Source organism: Nicotiana tabacum, chromosome 19 (genome assembly GCF_000715075.1).
Source record: "Nicotiana tabacum cultivar K326 chromosome 19, ASM71507v2, whole genome shotgun sequence".
NCBI classification, from domain to species: Eukaryota; Viridiplantae; Streptophyta; class Magnoliopsida; order Solanales; family Solanaceae; genus Nicotiana; species Nicotiana tabacum.
Window position 1 is genome coordinate 144,245,153 of NC_134098.1, and position 24,926 is coordinate 144,270,078.

Here is a 24,926-nt window from a genome sequence, read left to right on the forward strand (position 1 = left end):
CCTTGATCCGACAATATCCAACATTGGAATGCATCCTATGGTGTTTCATGCATTCCATTATTCTGTAGGATTTTGATGGTTTATGTTAGATATATTATACGTATATATCTATCACTATATGGAATATACCTGTTTATATATGTACATTATGTCATTTATATATGTTGTATATAATAGTACTATATTATACAAAGTGAAATTCATACAACTATATAACATAGTCCAAACATATAGTAATATTTATACGATAAATATACCACAAACTGAATTATAACATATAATACACTCCAGAATTTTTATATCAATATTTTGGCGGAATTCTGAATATATAATATTTATACCGATATTATTCTGTAAATATTTATTTCTAAGTATGTATGTATCTTATACCATTTATATAATTAAATATGCAATATACTATCATTATTCCATAAATATAAAATGAAATTATTTCATTATTATACCTTTTATAACATTAAATGTAAATTTGTAATATACCAAAAACTACGTTTGGTGGAAGTCATTCATGCGAGAAATTAGGAATAGATTGTGGAGAATTGGTTGATACATGGCAGAAGAAATAAACAAGATATTTCAGTTGTTTGTTTTCCTATTAGTTAATGGAGTGAGGGAGATAGTGAAAATTCGGTTTAAACCGAACCGTACCGAACCAAAATAAGAAATACCGAACCGTACCGAAATATTTTGATACGGTATTTGGTATACACAATTGATAAACCGAATACCGAAATACCGAACCGAAATTCTTAAATATCGAACCGAAATACCGAATGCCCACCGCTATATATGAGCGACGTGTACGCGAGGTGACGAGTGCGTGCACGGGCTAATTATTGTAAAATCCGGTTTTCACTGAGTATTAACCTGTTACATCTCAATTGAGTTATACCAGCATGTGTAGTTATCCTGTTAGCATAATATCGCATGTCTATATCTATGTGTCTTAAATGCTTATTTGAACTCTGTGCAGCATGCTTAGTTGATTTCCTATTTTTTCTCTATCGGTATCAGTCTTAAATGTAAAATTCTTGCTGTAAATTATTGTATTTATCGGTTTGAGCTGTGTGCTTACTTTTGAGACTACGAGGCGGTACCTCGGGAGATCTCCCTGCACATTTACTTTTGAGACTACGAGGCGGTACCTCGGGAGATCTCCATGCTCATTTACTTTTGAGACTACGAGGCGGTACCTCGGGAGATCTCCTTGCATATTTACTTTTGGGACTACGGTATCTCGGGAGATCCCCTGCTATTTTATCCCTGTTTGCTATACTGTTATTTTGATGTGGTTTCCTCTTTGTTAAATTCCAGTTTCTTATTACACTGCAATATTTCTCTGCCTATATATATATATATATATATATATATATATATATATATATATATATATATACCAGTATGACCCTGACCTGACCTTGTCACTACTCAACTGAGGTTAGGCTTGGCACTTATTGGGTACCGTTGTGGTGTACTCATGCTACTCTTCTGCACATGATTTGTGTGCAGATCCAGGTACTCCTTACCAGCCACATCATCAGTAAGCAGTGAGATTTTAGAGACTTCAAGGTATATCTGCTGCGTTCGCAGACCTAGGAGTTCCCCTCTATTCCTCCCTATGTCAATTACCTTATGTACTTCTTTATTAGACTCTGGTGTATAGAGATATTAGAAACCTTCTGTAGCTTGTGACTTATGATGTTCCGGGTTTTAGGAATACTGTGTATTTTTAGAATGTTGGTTATTGTACATGCCGAGCGGCATTGTTACCAATTATTTGGTTATCTGTTGCAGTTAGTTGTTAAGTTTTACTTCCATTTTTGTTATTTTCGCAAGTTGATAGGATTACCTAGTCGTAGAGACTAGGTGCCGTCACAACGTTTTACGGAAGAAGTTTTGGGTCGTGACAAGTTGGTATCAGAGCTCTAGGTTCATAGGTGTCGTGAGTCACAAGTAGGTTTAGTAGGGTCTCGCGGATTGGTACGGAGACATCTGTACTTATCTTTGGGAGGCTATGGAACTGTTAGGAAAATTTTACTTCTTTTGATTCCTTGTCATGCGAAATTGTTGACTTTACAATTCTAAACTTCTGTCTTCTATTCTCTTACAGATGGTGAGTACCCGTACAGTCGGATCAGATGACCAGGCACCCGTGCCCCTGCTAGAGCCGCGGGAGGCCGGGGCCAGGGTAGAGGCCGAGGACGTCCACGTGGTGAAGCCAGAGCACCCGCACGAGCTGCTATAAAGGAGCCATCACTAGCTCCAGTTGGAGCGCATGCACCCGAGACGCCTGTTACTGCACCAGCCCTCCAGGAGACTCTAGACCAGTTCTTGAGCATGTTCAGTACCTTGGCTCAGGCAGGATTGATACCTCTTGCTCCTGCCACATCTCAGGTCAGGGGAGGAGCACAGACTCCCATCGCTGGTACCCTAGAGAAGCGAGTTCAGGTAGACCAGGATCCATAGTTTATACCAGTACATCCGGTAGCCCCAGTTCGGCCCGAGGGTAGGGCAGCAACTTCTGAGGAGGAGCAGCTCAGGCTCGAGAGGTACAAGAAGTACCACCCTCCTACTTTCAGTGGCTTGGTGTCAGAGGATGCCATGGCTTTCTTGAGGAGTGTCACCGTATACTCCGTATCATGGGTGTAGCAGAGTCGAGTAGGGTTTCTTTCACTACGTTCTAGCTTAGAGGAGCTGCCTATCAGTGGTGGCATGCTTATGAGTTGGGTAGTCCGACTGAGGTAGCTTCACTTATATGGACTCAGTTTTTGAATATGTTCTTGAGGGAGTATGTTCCCCAGAGTCTCAGAGATGCATGGCGCGCCGAGTTTGAGCAGTTGCACCAGGGTGCCATGACTGTGTCAGAGTATGCGGTTCGCTTCAGTGATTTGGCTAGACATGCATCAGCCTTGGTTGCTACAGTTTGAGAGAGGGTCCGTCGGTTTATCGAGGGGCTCCATCCCAGCATCAGGATTAGCATGGCCCGGGAGTTAGAGATGGATATCTCGTACCAGCAGGTTGTGAGCATTGCTAGGAGAGTGGAGGGCATGATTGCTCGGGAGAGAGATGAGAGGGAGGCCAAGAGGTCTCGAGAGTCTAGCTCTTATACTGGTACTCGTGCCCCAGCTGTAGTGGTATTCCGGCTACTCCTAGGCCCCATGAGCCTTATTATGCACCGCCAGTGTCTAGTGTACCTTCTGCACATGGTGCTTTTAGTGGTCAGTCCAGCAGACCTGGCCCGAGCCAGTCATAGCAGCCACGCCCTCCGAGAGCTTGTTTTGAGTGTGGTGACACTCACCATATGGTGAGGGATTGCCCCAGACTTAGGAGAGTTGCACCTCCACAGACTATTCCCGCACCGCGTGCTCCACCGGGTCCCTAGGCTATGATTACAGCACCAACTACCACTCCACCTGCTCAGCCAGCTCAAGGTAGAGGTTGGGCAGGTAGAGGTCACCCTAGAATGGGAGGTCAAGCCAGATACTATGCCCTTCCTGCTCATATAGAGGCAGTTGCATCCGATTCTATCATAACATGTATTGTTCCTGTCACGACCCCAATTTTCCTCCGTAGGATGTCGTGATGGCACCTAATCTCTAAGACTAGGTAAGCCTATCAATTATGCGGAATACAAAACTGAAACTCAAATTTCAACATATAAAATAAATCAAACCGCGATTCAAATAGTTACAACTCCTAAGACCCGGTAGAAATAAATCACATGCTTCTAAGAATTTATTCTAAGTATCTCTATACATAGTCTAAGGAGAATAAGGAAAAACAACATAATAGGGATATATGGGGACTCCGAGGTCTACAGACGATGGCAGATATACCTTGAAGTCTCCGCATACAGTCTAGCTCACTGATACCTGGTATGGTAGGAAGTACCTGGATCTGCACAAAAGGATATGCAGAAGCGTAGTATGAGTATACCACAATAATACCCAGTAAGTGCCAAGCCTAACCTCTGTAGAGTAGTGACGAGGTCAGGTCAGGGCCCTACTGGAAATAATAAAAGACAGGGCGAACAGTTTAATAATATAATAATAATAACGACAATGGAAGTGAATCAAGTAAGGACTATGTCACAATTCAACTACACAGAATAAGGGCAAATAACACCTCGCAGAAGGAAAACAGAAATTTACAACTTTAAGAAAAACACCAAAAATAACCAAAAGCAATGCAACCATAAAGAAATATCAACAAGGGTACTCCTGAGGTACCGCCTAGTAGTCCCAAATCATAAATAAATTTATAATATCTCATTTTCTTATATCAACACGGGAGCCTTCACATTTAATTTTAAAGAAAATATTTTCCCGAAATAGCATCCCGCGTTTTAGCCACCCTTATCATACCATATGACTTCTAGTAGTTCCCCTACTAGCCATGCGTATCAAGCCACCCTTATCTCACCGCATGCATTTCAACACCCAGACCTTATACCACCGCATGCGTATCAATATCAGAATATATCACAATTTGTACCTCAAGTGTCCAAATATTTTGACTTGCCAAAATAAATCAACAACAATAATATTTTCCACAATAAGGAGCTCATGGCTCAATCACAATGAATATAAAATTCTCTCAAAATATTCGGGAATGAATAACTCAGCAAAAATAATATTTCACAATTTTTAGCACGTTGCCTCAATACCAAATTTAAAAGTGTCAAATACTTCATATTAATAATAATTCAATTAAGAAATTCAACTTTCAAATAATGCACAGAACAAAAGAAACAGAGTTTCAACTAAACAGGTAAAACACTTAGCAAGAACAAGTCAGGCAAATTTAAAATATGAAAATATATTAATGATGATGTATATAACAGAATAAAATAATTTAATTAATATGCAATAGTGCTCAACACAATTTAAAGATATAATCTTTCATATTTAGCCCGTGTATACACTCGTCACCTCGTGTCCATGACTTTCAACACATCAAAATTTTCATATCAATACCAATCCTAAGGGGAATTTCCCCCCCACAAGGTTAGATAAGTCACTTACCTCGACTTGTGTAATTCTTCACTCTGCTATGCCTTTGCCTCGCGAATTAGCCCTCAAAAGTCTCGTATTTAGTCATAATTAATTCGATTCAGTCAATACAATTTATTGAAATTTATTCCATATGAAAATATAAAGTTTTCCAACAAAAATCCGAATTGTAACTCAAAAATTGCGTGTGGGGCCCACATCTCGGAATCCGCCGAAACTCATAAAATTCGATAACCCATTCAATTATGAGTCCAACCATACTAGTTTCACTCAAATCTGACTCCGAATCGACATCGAAATCTCAAAAATTCATTTTATGAAATTTCTACAATTTTTTCCAAAATTTCCATCTCAAAACACTAATTAAATGATGAAAATAATGATATATTCGTGTATATTGACCAAATCCAAGTTAGAATCACTTACCCCGATGTTTTTCCTTGAAAATCTCTCAAAAAATCGCCTCTCCCCAAGCTCCAATTTGTCAAAAATGGAAAATGGGACGAAGTCCCCTTTTTATAACTTAAAGTTTCTGTCCAGGTTTGCCCCTGGTCGCTGCCCCCGATCGCGAACGGATGAAGGAAACCAGATACAGGCATCAAAAAAATTCCAGCAACTGTTTAAGTTTAAATTTCGATCCGTTAACCATACAAAACTCACCTGAGGCCCTCGGGACCTCAACCAAATACACCAAGAAGTCCTAAAAGATTATACGAACTTAGTCAAAACCTCAAATCACATCAAACAATGCTAAAACTACGAATCATACCCCAATTCAAGCTTAATGAAGCTTAAGAATTTCCAACTTCTACATTCGATGCCGAAACCAAACAAATCAATTCCGATTGACCTCAAATTTTGCACACAAGTCATAAATGACATAATGGAGCTATAAAAATTTTCAGAACTAGATTCCGACTCCGATATCAAAAAGTCAACTCCCCGGTCAAACTTTCAAACTTTAATTTCTAGTTTAGCCATTTCAAACCTAATTTAGCTACGGACTTCTAAATAATTTTTCGGACATGCTCCTAAGTACAAAATCACCATACGGAACTATTGGAATCATTAAAACTCTATTCCGGGGTCGTTTACATATAAGTCAATAACCGGTCAACCTTTTCAACTTTGAGACTAAGTGTCTCAATTCAATCCGAAATCTCCCCGGACTCGAACTGACTACCCCGATAAGTCGCAATACAGCTATAAAGTACATAATGAGCAGTAAATGGGAGAATGGGGCTACAACTCTCAAAACGACCGGCCGAGTCGTTACAGTTCCGATCTATCATAGAGATACGTCAGTCTTATTTGATGGAGGCTCCACTTACTCCTATGTGTCATCTTATTTTGCTCCATATTTGGGCGTATCCCATGATTTTTTGAGTTCTCCTGTTTATGTGTCTACACCTGTGGGTGATTCCATTGTTGTTGACCGTGTGTATCGGTCGTGTTTGATTGCTCTTAGTGGTTTTGAGACTAGAGTCGGGTTTTTATTGCTCAGTATGGTAGACTTTGATATTATTTTGGGCATGGAGTGGTTGTCGCCCCATTATGCTATTCTTGATTGTCATGCCAATATCGTGACACTGGCTATGCCAGGATTACCGCGGTTAGAGTGGAGAGGTACCTTAGATTATACTTCCAGTAGAGTTATTTCATTTCTTAAAGCTCAACGAATGGTTGAGAAGGGGTATGATGTGTATCTAGCTTAAGTGAGAGATATCAATATTGACCCCTACAGTTGAGTCAGTTCCAGTAGTGAGGCATTTTCAAGATGTATTTCCAGCGGATCTTTTGGGCATGCCGCCCGACCGAGATATTGACTTTGGCATTGATTTGTTGCTGGGTACTCAACCCATCTCTATTCCTCCATATCGTATGGCTCCTCCTGAGTTGAAGGAGTTGAAGGAACAGTTACAGGAAATGCTTGATAAGGGATTCATTCGGCCCATCGTGTCACCTTGGGGTGCCCCAGTCTTGTTTGTGAAGAAGGATGGTTCTATGCGTATGTGCATTGATTATCTCCAGTTGAATAAAGTTACAGTGAATAACATGTATCCTTTTCCTCGTATTGATGACCTATTTGATCGGTTACAGGGTGCCCGAGTGTTTTCCAAGATTGACTTGCGTTCAGGCTATCATCAGTTGAAGATTCGGGAGCCAGATATCCCCAAGACTGCTTTCAGGACTCGATATGGTCATTACGAGTTCCTTGTGAGGTCTTTTGGGCTGACCAACGCCCATAAGCATTTATGCATTTGATGCACAGTGTATTTCAGCCCTATCTTGACTCATTCATCATTATTTTTATTGACGACATTCTGGTGTACTCCCGGAGTTGGGAGGAGCATGTGCAGCACCTGAAGACTGTGCTTCAGACCTTGAGAGAAATGAAGTTATATGTAAAATTCTCAAAGTGTGAGTTCTGGTTAGGTTCAGTGGCATTTTTGTGTCACATAGTGTCGAGTGAGGGGATCAAAGTGGATCCGAAGAAGGTGGAAGTAGTGCAGAGTTGGCCCACACCGTCCTCAGCTACGGAGATCTAGAGTTTCCTTGGTTTGGCGGGGTATTACCGTCGATTTATAGAGGGTTTCTCCCCTATTGCAGCACCTATGACCAGGTTGACACAGAAGGGTGATCCGTTCAGATGGACAAAGAAGTGTGAGGAGAGCTTTCAAAAGCTCAAGACAACTTTGACTATGGCCCCAGTATTGGTATTGCCTACAGGTTCGAGGTCTTATACTATATATTGTGATGCGTCATGGGTTGGTCTCGGCACGGTGTTGATACAGGACCGTAGGGTGATTGCCTACGCGTCCAGACAGCTGAAGGTACATGAAAAGAACTATCCTGTCCATGACCTTGAGTTAGCAGCTATTGTTCATGCCTTGAAGATTTGGCAGCACTATTTGTACGATGTCCCTTGTGAGATCTACACCGATCACCGGAGTTTACAGCATCTGTTCAAGCAGAAGGATCTTACCTTGCGTCAACGGAGGTGGTTAGAGTTGCTTAAGGATTATAATATCACTATTCTATACCATTCCGGGAAGGCCAATGTGGTGACTGATGCCTTGAGTCGCAGGGCAGAGAATTTGGGGAGCTTAGCATATTTATCAGCAGCAGAGAGGCCATTGGTATTAGATGTTCAGGGCTTGGCCAACCATTTTGTTAGATTGGATATTTCTGAGCCGAGTCAAGTTTTGACTTGTGTGGCCTCCCAATCTTCTCTTTATGATCGTATCAGGGAGCGTCAGTATGATGACCCCCCATCTGCTTGTCCTTAAGGACACGGTTCAGCACGGTGATGCCAAGAAGGTCACTATGGGAGATGATGGTGCATTGAGGATACATGGCAGGCTATATGTGCCCAATATAGATGGGTTGCATGAGTTGATCCTTCAGGAGGCTCACAGTTCATTGTACTCCATTCATCTGGGTGCCGCGAAGATGTATCGGGACTTGAGGCAGCATTATTGGTGGAGGAGAATGAAGAAGGACATAGTGGAATATGTAGCTTGGTGTCTAAATTGCCAACATGTGAAGTATGAGCATCAACGGCAGGTGGGTTGCTTCAGAAGTTAGAGATTGCGGAGTGGAAATGAGAGCGGATCACTATGGATTTTGTTGTTGGGCTTCCACGGTCTCAGCGGAAGTTTGATGCAGTTTGGGTGACTGTGGAAAGGCTGACCAAGTCAGCTCATTTCATTCGTGTAATGACTACTTATTCTTCCGAGCAGCTGGCTCGAGTTTATATTCCCGAGATTGTCAGGCTTCATGGCGTGTCAGTATCTATTATCTCTAACCAGGGTACGCAGTTTACATCACGGTTCTGGAGGGCCATACAACATGAGTTAGGTACTCGGGTTGAGTTGAGCACAACATTTCACCCTCAGACGGACGGACAGTTCGAGCGCACTATTCAGATACTAGAGGATATGCTCTGTGCGTGTGTGATGGAGTTTGGAGGTTCTTGGGATCAGTTCTTGCCACTTGCGGAGTTTGCCTACAATAACAGTTATCAGTCAAGCATTCAAATGACATCGTATGAGGCTCTGTATGGTAGGCGGTGTCGGTCTCGAGTGGGTTGGTTCGAGCCGGACGAGGCTAGGCTATTGGGCACAGACTTGGTTCAAGATGCTTTTCAGGTTAAGGTGATTCAGGATCGACTTTGCACAGCCCAGTCCAGATAGAAGAGTTATGCAGATCGGAATGTTTGCGATGTTGCATTCATGGTTGGGGATTGGGTCTTGCTCCGGGTTTCGCCCATGAAAGGTGTTATGAGGTTCGGGAAGAAGGGCAAGTTGAGCCCAAGGTTTGTTGGCCCATTCAAGGTGTTGCGGTAAGTTAGAGAAGTTACTTATGAGCTTGCCTTGCCTCCCAGTCTAGCAGGAATTCATCCAGTATTCCTTGTTTCTATACTCCGAAAGTATCACAGCGATCTGTCTCATGTGTTGGATTTCAGCTCAGTCCAGTTGGACAAGGATTTATCTTATGTTAAGGAACCGATGACTATTTTGGACAGACAGGTCCGAAAGCTGAGGTCAAAGAACATTGCTTCGGTGAAGGTTCAGTGGAGGGGTCAGCTGGTCGAGGAGGATCTTTGGGAGATCAAGCATGATATGCACAGCCGTTATCCTCATCTTTTCACCACTTCAGGTATGTCTCTATGCTCGTTCGAGGACGAACGATTGCTTTAAGAGGGGAAAGATGTAACGAACTGACCGGTCATTTTGAGAGTAATAGCCCCGATCCCCTATTTACTGCTTTTCCCCTATCTTTTCTGCTTATGTGACTTGCCGGGAGGTTTTGTTTGTGGTTTCAGAGTGTTTTGGGACACTTAGTCCCTAAAGCTGAAGCTTAAGTTCTAGGATTTTGACCATAGTTGGAACTGTGGGAAGACGACTCCAGAATGGAGTTTCGTCAGTTCCGTTAGCTCTGTTGGGTGATTTTGGACTTAGGAGCGTGTCCGGATTGTGAATTGAAGGCCTGTAGCTGAATTAGGCTTGAAATGGCGAAACTTGAATTTTTGGGAAGTTTGACCGAAAGTGGACTTTTTGATATTGGGGTCGGATTCTGATTCCTTAAGTTGGAGTAGGTCCGAAATGTCGAATATGACTTGTGTGCAAAATTTGAGGTCAATCGGACGTGGTTTAATAGGTTTCAGCATCGGTTGTAGAAGTTTAAAGTTTCAAAGTTCATTAAGTTTAGATCGGAGGGTGATTCGTGTTTTAGTTGTTGTTTGATGTATTTTGAGGAGTGTCACCGTATCCTCCGTACCATGGGTGTAGTAGAGTCGAGTAGGGTTTCTTTCACTACGTTCCAGCTTAGAGGAGCTGCCTATCAATGGTGGCATGCTTATGAGTTGGGTAGTCTGGCTGAGGTAGCTTCACTTACATGGACTCAATTCTCGGATATGTTCTTGAGGGAGTATGTTCCCCAGAGTCTCAGAGATGCATGGCGCGCCAAGTTTGAGCAGTTGCGCCAGGGTGCCATGACTGTGTCAGAGTATGCGGTTCGCTTCAGTGATTTGGCTAGACATGCATCAGCCTTGGTTGCTACAGTTCGAGAGAGGGTCCGTCGGTTTATCGAGGGGCTCCATCCCAGCATCAGGATTAGCATGGACCGGGAGTTAGAGATGGATATCTCGTACCAGCAGGTTGTGAGCATTGCTAGGAAAGTGGAGGGCATGAATGCTCGAGAGAGAGAGGAGAGAGAGGCCAAGAGGTCTCGAGAGTCTGGCTCTTATACTGGTACTCTTGCCCCAGCTACAGTTCACCATGGTAGGGGCTATGTGAGATCTCCCTGCACATTTACTTTGGAGACTACGAGGCGATACCTCGGGAGATCTCCCTGCGCATTTACTTTGGAGACTATGAGGCGGTACCTCGAGAGATCTCCTTGCATATTTACTTTTGGGACTACGAGACGGTATCTCGGGAGATCCCCTGCTGTTTTCTCCCCGTGCGTTTATTGTTATTTGGCTGTGGTTTCCTCTTTGTTAAATTCCAGTCTTTTGTTACACTGTAGGGCCCTGACCTGATCTCGTCACTACTCGATCGAGGTTAGACTTGGCACTTACTGGGTACCGTTGTGGTGTACTCATGCTACTCTTCTTCACATTGTTTGTGTGCAGATCGAGGTACTCCTTACCAGCCACGTCATCAGTGAGTAGTGAGATTTTGGAGACTTCAAGGTATATCTTCCGCGTCCGCAGACCTCGGAGTCCCCTTCTATTTCCCCATATGTCAATTACCTTATGTACTTCTTTATTAGACTCCGGTGTATAGAGATACTAGTTTTCTTTTGTAGCTTGTGACTTATGATATTTCGGATTTTGGGAATACTGTGTATTTCTAGAGTGTTGGTTATTGTACATGCCGAGCGACATTGTTACCAGTTATTTGGTTATCTGTTGTAGTTAGTTGTTAAGTTTTACTTCTATTTTTGTTATTTTTGCAAGTTGATAGGCTTACCTAGTCATAGAGACTAGGTGCCGTCACGGCGTTTTACAGAGAGTTTTGGGTCATGACAATAGATTAGGTACATCTTAAGGAGTTTGAATCTCAGTTTTGGGATGATTTGATGGAGTTTTGACGTAGTTTAAATTAAAAATTCGAAGTAGAAGATGAAACATTAAAAAAAAAAGATATGTATATCATATTGTGTATCATTTATGTATCATATTTGTATAAAATATATACTCGTGTGTGCGATACATGCGTGATATATGTGTCGCAGAAGAAGTTTTTGAACTCAATTTTAACTACGAATTTTTGAACCAAATCAATCGAAATCATCTCCAATCTTCCTCAAAATTTGTATATTAACTCATCTATATATTTTCAATGAATTTCAACTATGCCTATTGAAAAAAGTTTTTTTTTGCTTAGATTTTTAGAATCTTGTATATATATATGCATCGAGCGTGTTGTTGGAGAAAAAAATCAATATATTGCTTATGTTGATTACCCTTTAGACCTTTTTGAAGTAGATTCTATTACCAACATGTTTACTTCCATTGTAGGTAACGTATTTAGGTTCAATGCCCCGCGCGCTCTTCGTCTAGAAGATCTGTTAATCCCTCCTGCTTATGTTAAAACTTTCCAAGGTCCGCCTCATGAGATACGAGTTGAAAGAGATAAATTGAACAAGTATGGTCGTCCCCTGTTGGGATATACTATTAAATCTAAATTGGGGTTATTTGTTAAAAACTACGGTAGAGCTTCTTATGAATATCTTCGCGGTGGACATGATTTTACCAAAGATGATGAGAACATGAACTCACAACCATTTATGCGTTGGAGAGATCGTTTCTTATTTTATGCTGAAGCAATTTATAAAGCACAAGCTGAAACAGGTGAAATCAAAGGGCATTACTTGAATGCTACTGCAGGTACATGCGAAGAAATGATCAAAAGAGCTGTATTTGCTAGAGAATTGGGCGTTCCGATTGTAATGCATGACTGCTTAACGGGGGAATTCACCGCAAATACTAGCTTGATTCATTATTGCCGAGATAATGGTCTACTTCTTCACATCCACCGTGCAATGCATGTGATTATTGATAGACAGAAGAATCATGGTATCCACTTTCGGGTATTAGCAAAAGCGTTACGTATGTCTGATGGAGATCATATTCACTCTGGTACCGTAGTAGGTAAACTTGAAGGTGAAAGAGACATAAATTTGGGCTTTGTTGATTTACTGCATGATGATTTTATTGAACAAGATCGAAGTCGCGGTATTTATTTCACTCAAGATTGAGTCTCTTTACTAGGTGTTCTACCCGTGGCTTCAGGAGGTATTCACGTTTGGCATATGCCTGCTCTGACCGAGATCTTTGGGGATGATCCCGTACTACAAGCTCGTAATGACGTGATCTTGCTCAAGAAGGTAATGAAATTATTCGCGAGCCTTACAAATGGAGCCCGGAACTAGCTGCTGCTTGTGAAGTATAGAAATAGATCGTATTTAATTTTGCAGCAATGGACATTTTGGATAAGTAAAAATCATAGACATTAGCAGGAAAGAAAGAAGGATAAGGAGAAAGAACTCAAGTAATTATCCTTCGTTCTCTTAATTGAATCGCAATTGAACTCTGCCCAATCTTTTACTAAAAGGATTGAGCAGAATACAACAAAGATTCTATTGCATATATTTTGACTAAGTATATACTTACCTAGATATACAAGATTTGAAATACAAAATATAGAAGACTAAATCAAAATCTAAGACTCAAGTCTTTCTATTGTTGTCTTGGATCCACAATTACTATATCCTACGGATCCTTAGGATTGGTATATTCTTTTCTATTCTATAGTTTGTAGTTTCTCAGAATCAAGCCAAGTATCACACCTCTTTCTACCCATCCTGTATATTATCCCCTTTGTTCCGTGTTGAAATAGAACTTTAATTTATTACTTATTTTTTTAATTAGATTTTAGATTGTTAGATTTGTTAGTGATTAGATATTAGTATTAGACGAGATTTTACGAAATAATTATTTTTTGATTTCTTTATAGGAGAGGACAAATCTCTTTTTTTCGAGGCGAATTTGACACGACATATGTGTAACACATGCGTGATACATGTTTAATACATGTATCACAGAAGAAATTTTTGAACTCGATTTTAACTACGAATTTTGATACCAAATCACCTCCAACCTTCTTCAAAAATTGTATATTGACTCATCTACATGATTTCAATAAATTTCAACCATACCCATTGAAAAAAGTTCTTTTTTTGCTTAGATTATATATATATATTGTATTTCATCACCTTGTTTGCTACCTCATCCATGGAATTTTATATATTTTGTATTTCATCACATTGTTTGCTACCTCATCCATGGAATTTTCTTTCCATCTTGCATCTGATGTTGCTGATCACTCTTAAAAATATGGAAGGAAATCTTTGAGTGTAATTTTTGGAGAGAAAGAACCTTATTTATGTAAGTTTTTAATTTTATGTGCTTGGCTAATTTTAGTAAATCTATGATTAATGGCTAAAGGTTGGTAAGTTGAAACTTATTTGGGACATTTATGTAAAATTACCAAACCTTATTCATTATATTCTATTTAGTGGATATACTATGAATATATATGAGTTTAACTTTTATATGGTGACAATATAAAAGAATTTTTATATTATTAGTAAAAGATAACTAGGTAACCGAGTAACCATCCACAAAAGTTATCTACTGTGAGATAAATAAAAAGGTAGCTACAATGTAATTTATTTTCAAATGGTTTGAGCTTGGAGACACACTTAAAATGAAATACAGAAGTGTAGTCCTTCCCTAAATTGAAATTCTAAAATATACTAAGTGAAAAAATTGGTGACTCCTGAAATATTGGAGATCGTATCAGATCCTCACCCACCCTCCCCACTGAACTCAAACGCAGTCCAAAGCAGCAACATCAGAGACAAGAGGGGCAGAGAATCAAGATGGAATCACACATTTTCTAGTCCTTTTTGGAATCCCAAAACCTTAAATTATATTGAACTACGATATTGTATTGCGTCAAGGTAGGCACAAGACAAGGGACTCTTCATCCTTTACCAATTACCATATGCAAATTTATAAGAACTTCTCAAATGTACGTAATATAGTAATCTATGATATAACATAGGATTTGTCAAAATGTGCAAGGCCAAGAACCTGTCATTTCCAATCTTGATTCGACGTATCCTTCCTTTGTCTGGCCAATGTCAGCCAGTTGGCTTCCAATTCTAAAAGAAGTTATATATATATATATATATATATATATATATATATATATATATATATATATATATATATATATATATATATATATTGACAATGTAATATTTTATACTATAAATATATTTTAACTTGATATATCATGTTAGGTACCATACTTACTATGTTACCCGTTAATGTTTACTATCAAATTTTACCTAATTCTCTTAGTTTTGCCAGTAGTATTAGTAATATTTTTATATTTTCTTGTTCCTAGAACGTTGTTATTACACGTTGTGTCATTCTCACAAGTAGTATTAGTACTATTCTTATTTTTTATTTCTAGATTTTTGTTATTACACGTTGTATATTTGTTATTTGTTGTTGTTGTTGTTATTATTATTGTTTGTTGCTTCCTTTTCACTGTTCCTTGAGCCGACGGTCTATCGGAAACAATCTCTCTACCTTCACAAGGTAGAAGTAAGGGATGTGTACACATTACCCTTCTTGCCTGATCTCACTTGTGGGTTTACACTGCATTTGTTGTTGTATCGAATTTTACCTAATGATCTACAGATTGTATACAAATTGTTAAACACTGGAATTAGCGTCTATAGAACTTAAGTTGTTTGAAACGAATAGAAGTTCTGTTAGTTTGCATGAATCTTGCCCCCCAAATGTAGGTCTTGTGCTTGCAACTGTGAGCTGTACGTTAATAAATTTTCTGATTTCATTATCATATCTTTACTTTAAGGGAATATTGATTTTGGCTTATTAGGGAATCAAAGAACTGATTCACTATTAACTCTCATGAGTCTCACTATTCCCTAAGGAAATGTCCTACTTATTATTTTGAGTAGTCGACAACATTTTTGTGTGAAAGAATGAGTGTCCAATGAAAATCTTTAGCAAAATGAGTGGAGTAACTTAGTTGCTCTACAAACCATTTTAATTTGGATGCCCTTAGAATGTGTGAGACATTACATGTTTTTAATATCATTTCACATTTCGTAACTCAATTCTAAAGTTTACACATGAATTAAAGATTTCTGTTTTGCTCTTTCTTTTATATTTTTGTCGAACTTAATGATTTATTGAGAAGTTCGTGTTGGGACATGCGAAATACCTACGGTCTATACGGAGATAATAACCATAGTAGAATACAAAAGGGAATTAAGAAATGGGCGATATTGATATTTTACTACAATTATATGGACTTAGATAATCATCTTACGAGGAAATGAGAATAGTGATAATACAAAAGAATGGTAAAACCCAAAGCCTATACAATTAGCAGCAAAAATTATAATTAGTCAATTTACCATAGAAATTAATTAGAGCAAGTGATAAAGAAAACAAACAAGAGAAAAAAATGGAAGACTGGCTTGTTGTGCTCCTAAATCATAAACTTTCATATGTAGACAAGGAATAAAAAGAGTTATTTTGCTTGCTATTTAAGAGAAAATTAATCTTAACACTATAGAACCATACTCCCTCTTTGAGAAAGTCAAAAAATGTACCAGTCATAGGATAAATCTTATAGGAGTATTACCTAATAATTCAAACGAAACACATAATCTCTTCTAATAATAAACTGTTGGTTGACGCAAATTATGACCTAATGGATTGCAACCAGCAAGATTATACTAACTTTAATTGTTTAAATTTTTTGATTTTCAAAAGAATCTATTATACTAATTTAATTATTTAAAAGTTTCTTTTTATAGGATATACTAGAATGATCCTTTACATAATCTATTATTTATAAGTTCCATAATCATGAACACAAAGATACAGGAAGATTTAATGGACAGGTGGCAAAAGTTAAAGATCTTTGATCGAACAAATGAATCATCGATGTGAAATCACGTCGTACGATAATTAATTATTGCAGTAAGGATTATTCTGAGTCTGAAATTTTTTAAAGTAGTATTCTTTTCTTTTGAATCAAAAGTGAAATCCAATCTTTTTTATATTTTTGCTGAAGGCTTTTTGGTGCCATACTTACTGGGATATCTAAGCTCTGACACGAATAGGAGCAAAGACAAAGAAAATATTGTTTTCATTTCCTATTTTGAAAAAATAATGCGTATTTATTGATGTCTATTTCTTCATTTTGCAAGTCAACTTAATCAGCACATTTTTTAAATAAAAAATCGCAAGATTTTGCAGTATCTCTTGTAAAATATGTCTTTTCTTCTTTACTTAGAAGGATAGTTTAAGGGGTCCGGTAAGATTTTTTTTATTTTTTTAATTACTAGGCTCTCCATCGAAAAACACAACAAAAGAAGAAAAAGAATAAATAAAGAAAACGAACGTCAAATAGATTGATAAGAAAATGTAATGATGCAGTAAGAAAATTATGAATCAAGACTGCGCAGAGTATTTCAATTACTTCAAAGCTAGCAGTTTTATTGATTCGGCCAAACAAATTAAATTAAAACTTGACTTATATGACATCTATATTTGTTTCCCTTACTTAATCCTAACTCAATCAAACTAAAAATTATTAAAAATTATGAGGTGAAATACGATAGCTTGATGAAGTCAGCCGTCTCTTTTATTTCTATTTTCTTGCTTTCCCAAGATTAATGTTAAAATTGTTAGCTAGTAGTATCTCGTTAAAAATTCGTAATTTTTGACAGAATCAAAGCATCCTTCTGAAAATTATTAACCTTTTGATCTAACAACCTTTTTGGATATCATAAAATCCAACTTTGAAATTCACATGTAGACTTATGATCACGTGAAGTCATGAGTGTGAGGATAATAAGATTATCGCTTTGATATCATTTGAAAATATTGTATCCAACTTAACATCTTATAACAATTAGTGTAGTAGTCCAAAATTTTTTAATTTTTTTTTATCTTGCCTCTGTATAGAGTTTTACTATATCGTATTAAGTTGACCTACAACAATAAATAACTTTTTATAGCAAAACTAATTAACCAGTAAAATAAAGTATTAGGTTACGAACCTGACAATGATCTCAAGGCATGCCCCTGTGAATTTCAATGCAACTCAATGTCAACAAGAATGTATTTGTCAAATGGAATTTTTACATATTTGTCATATGAAGTCACAAATTGATGTTTGAGTCAAATATTAGGAAATATGAAGGAAGTTTCCTCTTTGATTAATTAGTTGGCAATGGCTTGCTTCTCAAGACTATTGATAACTTAATTAGTAATTTGCTGATGAACTTATTTAAATACAGAACTCAATCAACGACAACGACTTAATTTTAATTGACAACAAGAGTAAAACTACAAAAAGATTCAAAGCAATAGCACGTTCCCTTTTTTGTCTTTTGACTTGAAAGTCTTCCATTAAATGCACGTTAGGTTAATTTTACTATGGCATGAAATCATTACAGTAAATTAAAAGAGTGATTTTGTTAAGAGTGACTTTGAATTTTTGAATTAATCACTTTAATTTCCTTTTCTCCTCCTTCCTGTGAAAACATACAAATTTGACATCTTGTCACAAATATCAAAACAATAAATTGAAAATTATATCAAGAAGTTTCAAGGAAACTTAGAGAAACAAATTTTATAGGAAACATTTGGGCAATTCATTTTGTATTTTTTTTATAAGAAAAATAGATAAAATATGTCTATGTAATATACTTTCTTTTTATGTCACTTATATTAAAAGAAAGATGATCCTTTCTTATGTTTTTACTTTTTACCTACGCTATGAATTAATAGGAAAGTGAAGGTGACAGTAATTAAACAAAAGCTTAATTAAGTACTGTACTTTCCCTCGTCCAAACTCCAAAGAATATCAAAAGTCAAAATTTTAACCTAAAGTAAGGGAGAAGACTTCAATATTTGAGTGATACAAGAAGTAACGTCACATCAGCTGATTAATGTCACATTTTTGTTTTTTTTCTTTTCTTTCATGAACCGACAATAAAGTTTATCAATCATCTGAAAATCGGGTAGATTGAATAGTTTCCTGCATCCTTAACTAAAACTTTCACGTTTGAATTGCGTGTCTCTTTAATAGAACTAACGCAACACGAATTCACCGAATTGAAAAGAAAAGGAAAATTTATGGTAATTATATTGTATGAAAACGAGGATACCATTATTTCCTTTGGTAATTCTTTGAGTTTGATGCTTCTTTCTTTATTTAAAGCATTGCCGAGTAATACTTTCCAAAAAACTTTGCTAGCAATTTGAAAAAGGATTCTAGTTATTTACTCCGATAGTGTAAAACTTTTAAAATTATAAATTTAATATGCTATAGCAAATTAATTATCATTTCTTCAAATTTTTAAATATATATATATATATATATATATATATATATATATATAAAACTGAATTTAAATTAAAGGATAATTTTTAATTTATAGATAAAGTTTTTAAATTTGAATTAAAATAAAAAATAAATTTATCTTTTGGTATCATACTTAATTCGGTTAATGATCATATGCAATTTCTCCTATAGGCCGTGATAGCGCCTAACGTCGCCGCTAGGCAAGCCTACGATGAATTTACTATGTGATTACTTTTTTTTTACAGGCTTACGAGTAATTAAGTTCCATTTATTTAGAAATCTGAGAAATAGAGAGAGAGTCAAATGAATAAAATAAAAATATCTGAATACAAGCATAATTATGTAAATACTCCAAAACCACAAAGTCTACTAGTGTGTGTGCCAAGACCTAGTGTCACAAGTATATGAGCAACTAGTAGAATATACAAAACTCTAACTACTGTCCAAAGTAAAGTAGACAGAATATAAATACAAAAGAGAGACTCTAGGGGCTGCAGAATAGCTCGGGAAGCAGATCACCACTAGGTCTCGGGATATCTGGGGCGTGCACCGGTAGGACCGCCAGATGCACCTGCCTCAGATCCTGCATGATTAGTGCAGAAGTGTAGCGTGAGTACATAAACAACATGTACTCAGTAAGTATCAAGTCTAACCTCGAAGAAGTAGTAACGAGGAGTCGACATCGACACTTACTATGGGATAACAGTAAAGAAATATGAAATTCTAAATGATCACGGATTATGTATATAACAACAATAACTTAATAATAACCAAAAGTAAATAAACCTTTCATACATGGTAAGTTCCAAATAAATTTTCATCTTATAATATTTTGCCTCTCAAGTCAGGGAAGGATATCAAATATATGATTACACATCGAGTGTTATCATGCACGATTATGCCGAGTTCGTACAGCCCGATCCAGAATAATGTGTACACTACCGAGGGTCGAGTGGCATGAATCATAGATACATCTATCTACTGCCGAGGCGTTCGGCCCGCTCCACAAGAAGAAAGGATACTTTATAAGCATTTGGCTTAAACGTTGTTAAGGCTAATACACAAAGTAATACAATTTCCATTAATGATCTTTTACAATTTCCTCTAACAAGTTCTAGCATAATTTAGGTACTTTAATTAACAAGTAGGGTGCAAATATTTTAAGTAGTTCATGATTTGGGTCCTAAACCTACCTGGACATGAGCATAATTAGTAGCTGCACATGGACACTCGTCACCTCATACGTACGTAGCTTCCACAATTAGAAGCAAACATTAATTTAAATCACCTATGGGGTAAATTCCCTCTTAGAAGGTTAGACAAGAGACTTACCTCATCTCAAAGCTCACTTTCCGATCATAATTTTACTCCAAAGCCTCAACTCGGTACCGAACTATCCGAAACTAGTCAAATGTTGCATAACTCGATCAATATATGTTCAAAAGTTCATATTCTAACTATTAGAATGTTTACCCAACCCCGAAGGATTCCTAAAATTCATCCCCAGGCCCACGTGCCCGGATTCTGAAAACTTTTGAAGAAAGTTATTACCCATAACCTCACGAGCTTAAATATATAGTTTTCACTCAATTCCATAATCATTTTCGCGGTTAAATCTCATTTTTATCAAAACCTAGGGTTACTCTTCTAAACCCATAATTTTCAAAAAAATTTCATCTTAAAATCTACCCATGATCTATGTATTAAACTCACATTGCATAGAAATTACTTACGTCAATTAGCTAGGTGGAAATCCCCGTCTTTAAAGCTCCACAATCGCCCAAGTGTATAATAAATGAACTCAACTTAAATGAAGGTTCTGCCCAGCGGTTTTTCCGCTTCTGCGGTTCATTGGCCGCATCTGCGGAAGTCTCATCGCAGATGCGGTCCTCCCTTGGCTGGCTTAAGTCCACATTTGTGGAATAATGTCACGCTTCTGCGAGCTCGCTCATGCACTTGATTCCGCTTTTGTGGTCCTTTGACCGCTTCTGTGGTCGCGCATCTGCGCCCACTTTGTCCGCATCTGTAATTTCTGGGCTGCCTGCGCTGGGCTGCTTCTGCGGTTGTTGCCTCGCTTCTGCGAGCTGGCACCTGCGGGTAGCCCTCCGTAGGTGCGATTACACCAGAAGACTGGTGCTTGAGCTGTTCTTCCAAGTCCAGATGAGTTTTGCGCCTCGTCCAATTAACACCCGAGGCCCCGCCCAAACATACCAACGTGTTTGAAATCATAAAATGAACTCGTTCGAACCCTCGGAATGCATAAAACAACATCAAAATTAAGAATCACACCCTAAACTAAATTGAATCAACTTATGAACTTTAAGTTCTTCCAACTTACTCCGAACGCGCCAAAACATACTTAAACTACTCGGAATCACACAAAATTTTGCGTGCAAGTCTCAAATCACAATACGAAACTATTCATAGGCTCGGAATCCCAAATAGACCTCGATAACACAAAAACCTACTCCAAACCAAATTTAAAAAACTTTTAAACCTTCAAGGTGCCAACTATCAATATTAAGCGCCGAAACGCCCCCGGGTCATCTAGAACCCGATCCAAACATATGCCTAAGACCAAATTTATCATACGAACCTATTGGGGCCGTTAAATCCCGATTCTGAGGTCGTTTACTTAAGTCGTTGACTCAAGTCAAACTTAGCCTTATTTAGCCAACATTAAGGAACCAACTATTCCAATTTCAACCCGAACCGTTCCAAATCCCGAACTAACCCTCCCTGCAAGTCATAAAACAGTAAAAGCATATACGAGGAGTCTTATTTAGGGGAACGAGAATCTATAAGGCAAAACGACCGGTGGGTCGTTACATTCTCCACCTCTTAAACAAACATTCATCCTCAAATGGGTCTAGAATCATACATGAAGTGCCGAATAGGTGTGGATATCTGCTCCGCATATCCTTCTCGGTCTCCCAAGTCACCTCCTCGACTGGTTGGCCCCTCCACTGAACGTTTACCACAGAAATCTTCTTGGACCTTAACTGGTGAACCTGCCTATCAACAATGGCAACTGGCTCCTCCTCATAACCCAGGCTCTCATCTAACTGGACCGTGCTGTAGTCTAACACATGGGACCTGTCGGCATGATACCTCTATATCATAAACACGTGGAAAATCAGATAAACTCCCGATAGTCTGGGAGGCAAGGCAATCTCATAAGCAACCTCCCCAACTCTCCTCAACACCTCAAATAGACCTATAAACCTTGGGTTCAACTTGCCCTTATTTTCGAACCTCATGATCCCCTTCATTGGCGAGACCTTCAAGAGAACTTTCTTGCCCACTATAAATGATAAATCACGCGCCTTCTGATCTGCGTAACTCGTTTGTATGGACTGTGCCGCGCGAATTCCATCCTGAATCAACTTTACCTTTTCCAAGGCATCCTTCACCAAATCATTACCATATAACTTAGCTTCGCCGGGCTTAAACCATCCGATGGGAGAACGACATCGCCGACCATATAAAGCCTCAAATGGAGCCATCTTGATGCTGGATTGATAACTGTTGTTGTAAGAAAACTCGGCCAAAGGCAAGAATCGATCCCACTATCCTCTAAAGTCTATCACACATGCTTGGCGCATATCCTCCAAGATTTAAAATGTCCGCTCCGACTGCCCGTTGGTCTGCTGATGAAAGGCTGTGCTTAGCTCTACACGGGTCTCCAACTCACTCTGTACTGCCCTCCATAAATATGAAGTAAACTGAGGGCCCCTATCTGATATGATAGAAATAAGCATACCATGCAACCGAACAATCTCCTGAATATAAATCTGGGACAACCTCTCTGAAGAATACGTGGTCACAACCGAAATGAAGTGTGAAGATTTGGTCAGCCTGTCGATAATGACCCACACTGCCTCAAACTTCCGCAAGGTTCATGATAACCCAACTACGAAGTCCATAGTAAAGCGCTCCCATTTCGACTCAGGTATAGTCATCTGCTGAAGTAGGCCACCTAGCCTCTGATGCTCATACTTGATATGCTGACAATTTAGATACCTCGCAACATACTCAACTATATCCTTCTTCATACGCCGCTACCAATAATGCTGCCTTAGGTCGCGATACATCTTTGCAGTCCTAGGATGAATAGAATACCGAGAGCTGTGTGCCTCCTTTAGGATCTTCTCCCTCAAGCCATAAATATTAGGAACACATAGGCGCCCTTGGAGTCACAGAACACCATCCCCACTGAGAGTAACCTACTTGGCACCACCCTGTAGTACCGTCTCTCTAAGAACCAACAAGTGTGGATCATCAAACTGGCGAGCCTTGATCTGCTCAAATAGTGAATACTGGGCGACAACGCATGCAAGAACTCGACTGGGCTTTGAAATATCCAACCTCAGAAGTCTGTTAGCCAAGGACTGAATGTTTAAAGCTAGTGGCCTCTCCTCTGCTGAAATAAATGCCAAACCACCCATACTCTCTGCCTTTCTGCTCAAGGCATCTGCAACTACATTCGCCTTGCCCAGATGATAAAGGATGGTAATATCATAATCCTTTAGTAACTCAAGCCACCTGCGCTGCCTCAAATTGAGATCCCTCTGCTTGAACAGATGCTGCAGGCTGCGATGTTCGGTGTAAATCTCACAGGACACCCCATAAAGATAATGCCTCCAGATCTTAAGATCATGAACAATCGCAGCCAACTCTAAATCATGTACATGGTAATTCTTCTCGTGGGGCTTCAGTTGACATGAAGCATATGCAATAAATCGCCCTTTCTTCATCAGTACACAACCCAAACCAATGCGTGAAGCGTCGCAATACACAGTATACATCCCTGAACCGGAAGGCAATACTTACACTGGTGCTGAAGTCAATATGATTTTGAGCTTCTAAAAGCTCGCCTTGCAATCATCGGACCATCGAAACAGAGCACCCTTCTGGGTCATTCTAGTCAAGGTGCTGCAATAGATGAGAAGCCCTCCACAAACTGATGATAATAACCCGCTAACCCCTGGAAGCTCCTAATCTCAATCGCGGTGGTAGGACGAGGCCAACTCTGAACTGCCTCTTCCTTCTTGGGATCAACCTTAATATCCTCGCCTGATACAACTTGTCCCAAGAATGCCACAGAATCTAGCCAGAACTCACACTTGGAGAACTTAGCATATAGCTTCTGTTCCCGCAAGGTCTGGAGTACCACTCTCAAATGTTGCTCATGCTCTTTCATGCTATGCGAGTAGATCAAAATGTCATCAATGAAGACAATGACAAACGAATCAATATATGGCCTGAACACCCTGTTCATCAAATCCATAAAGCTGTCGGGGCGTTATTCAAGCCAAAGGACATCACTAGAAACTCATAATGGCCATATCTAGTCCGTAAAGCAGTCTTCGGGACAACGGAATCCCGAATCTTCAGCTAATGGTACCCCGATCTCAAGTCTATCTTAGAGAACACCCTAGAACCCTGCAACTGGTCAAATAAGTCATCAATACGCGGTAACAGGTACTTGTTCTTAATGGTAACTTTGTTCAAGTGGCGGTAATCAATGCACATCCTTATATTCCTATATTTCTTTTTCACAAATAACACTGGTGCACCCCAAAATGATACACTCGGTCTGATGAACCCTTTTGCTAGCAACTCCTCAAGCTGCTCCTTCAACTCCTTCAACTCTCTCGGAGCCATGCGGTACGGTGGAATAAATATAGGCTGGGTACCTGGGGCCAAATCAGTACAAAAATCATATAGCGATCTGGTGGCATGCCTGGAAGATCAGAAGGAAACACATCGGAGAACTCCCAGACCACGGGCACTGAATCAATCGCCAGAGTCTCTGTGGTAGTATCCGAACATAGGCTAGATAAGCCAAGAAACCCTTCTCGACCATGTGTCGAGCCTTCATAAAAGAAATATC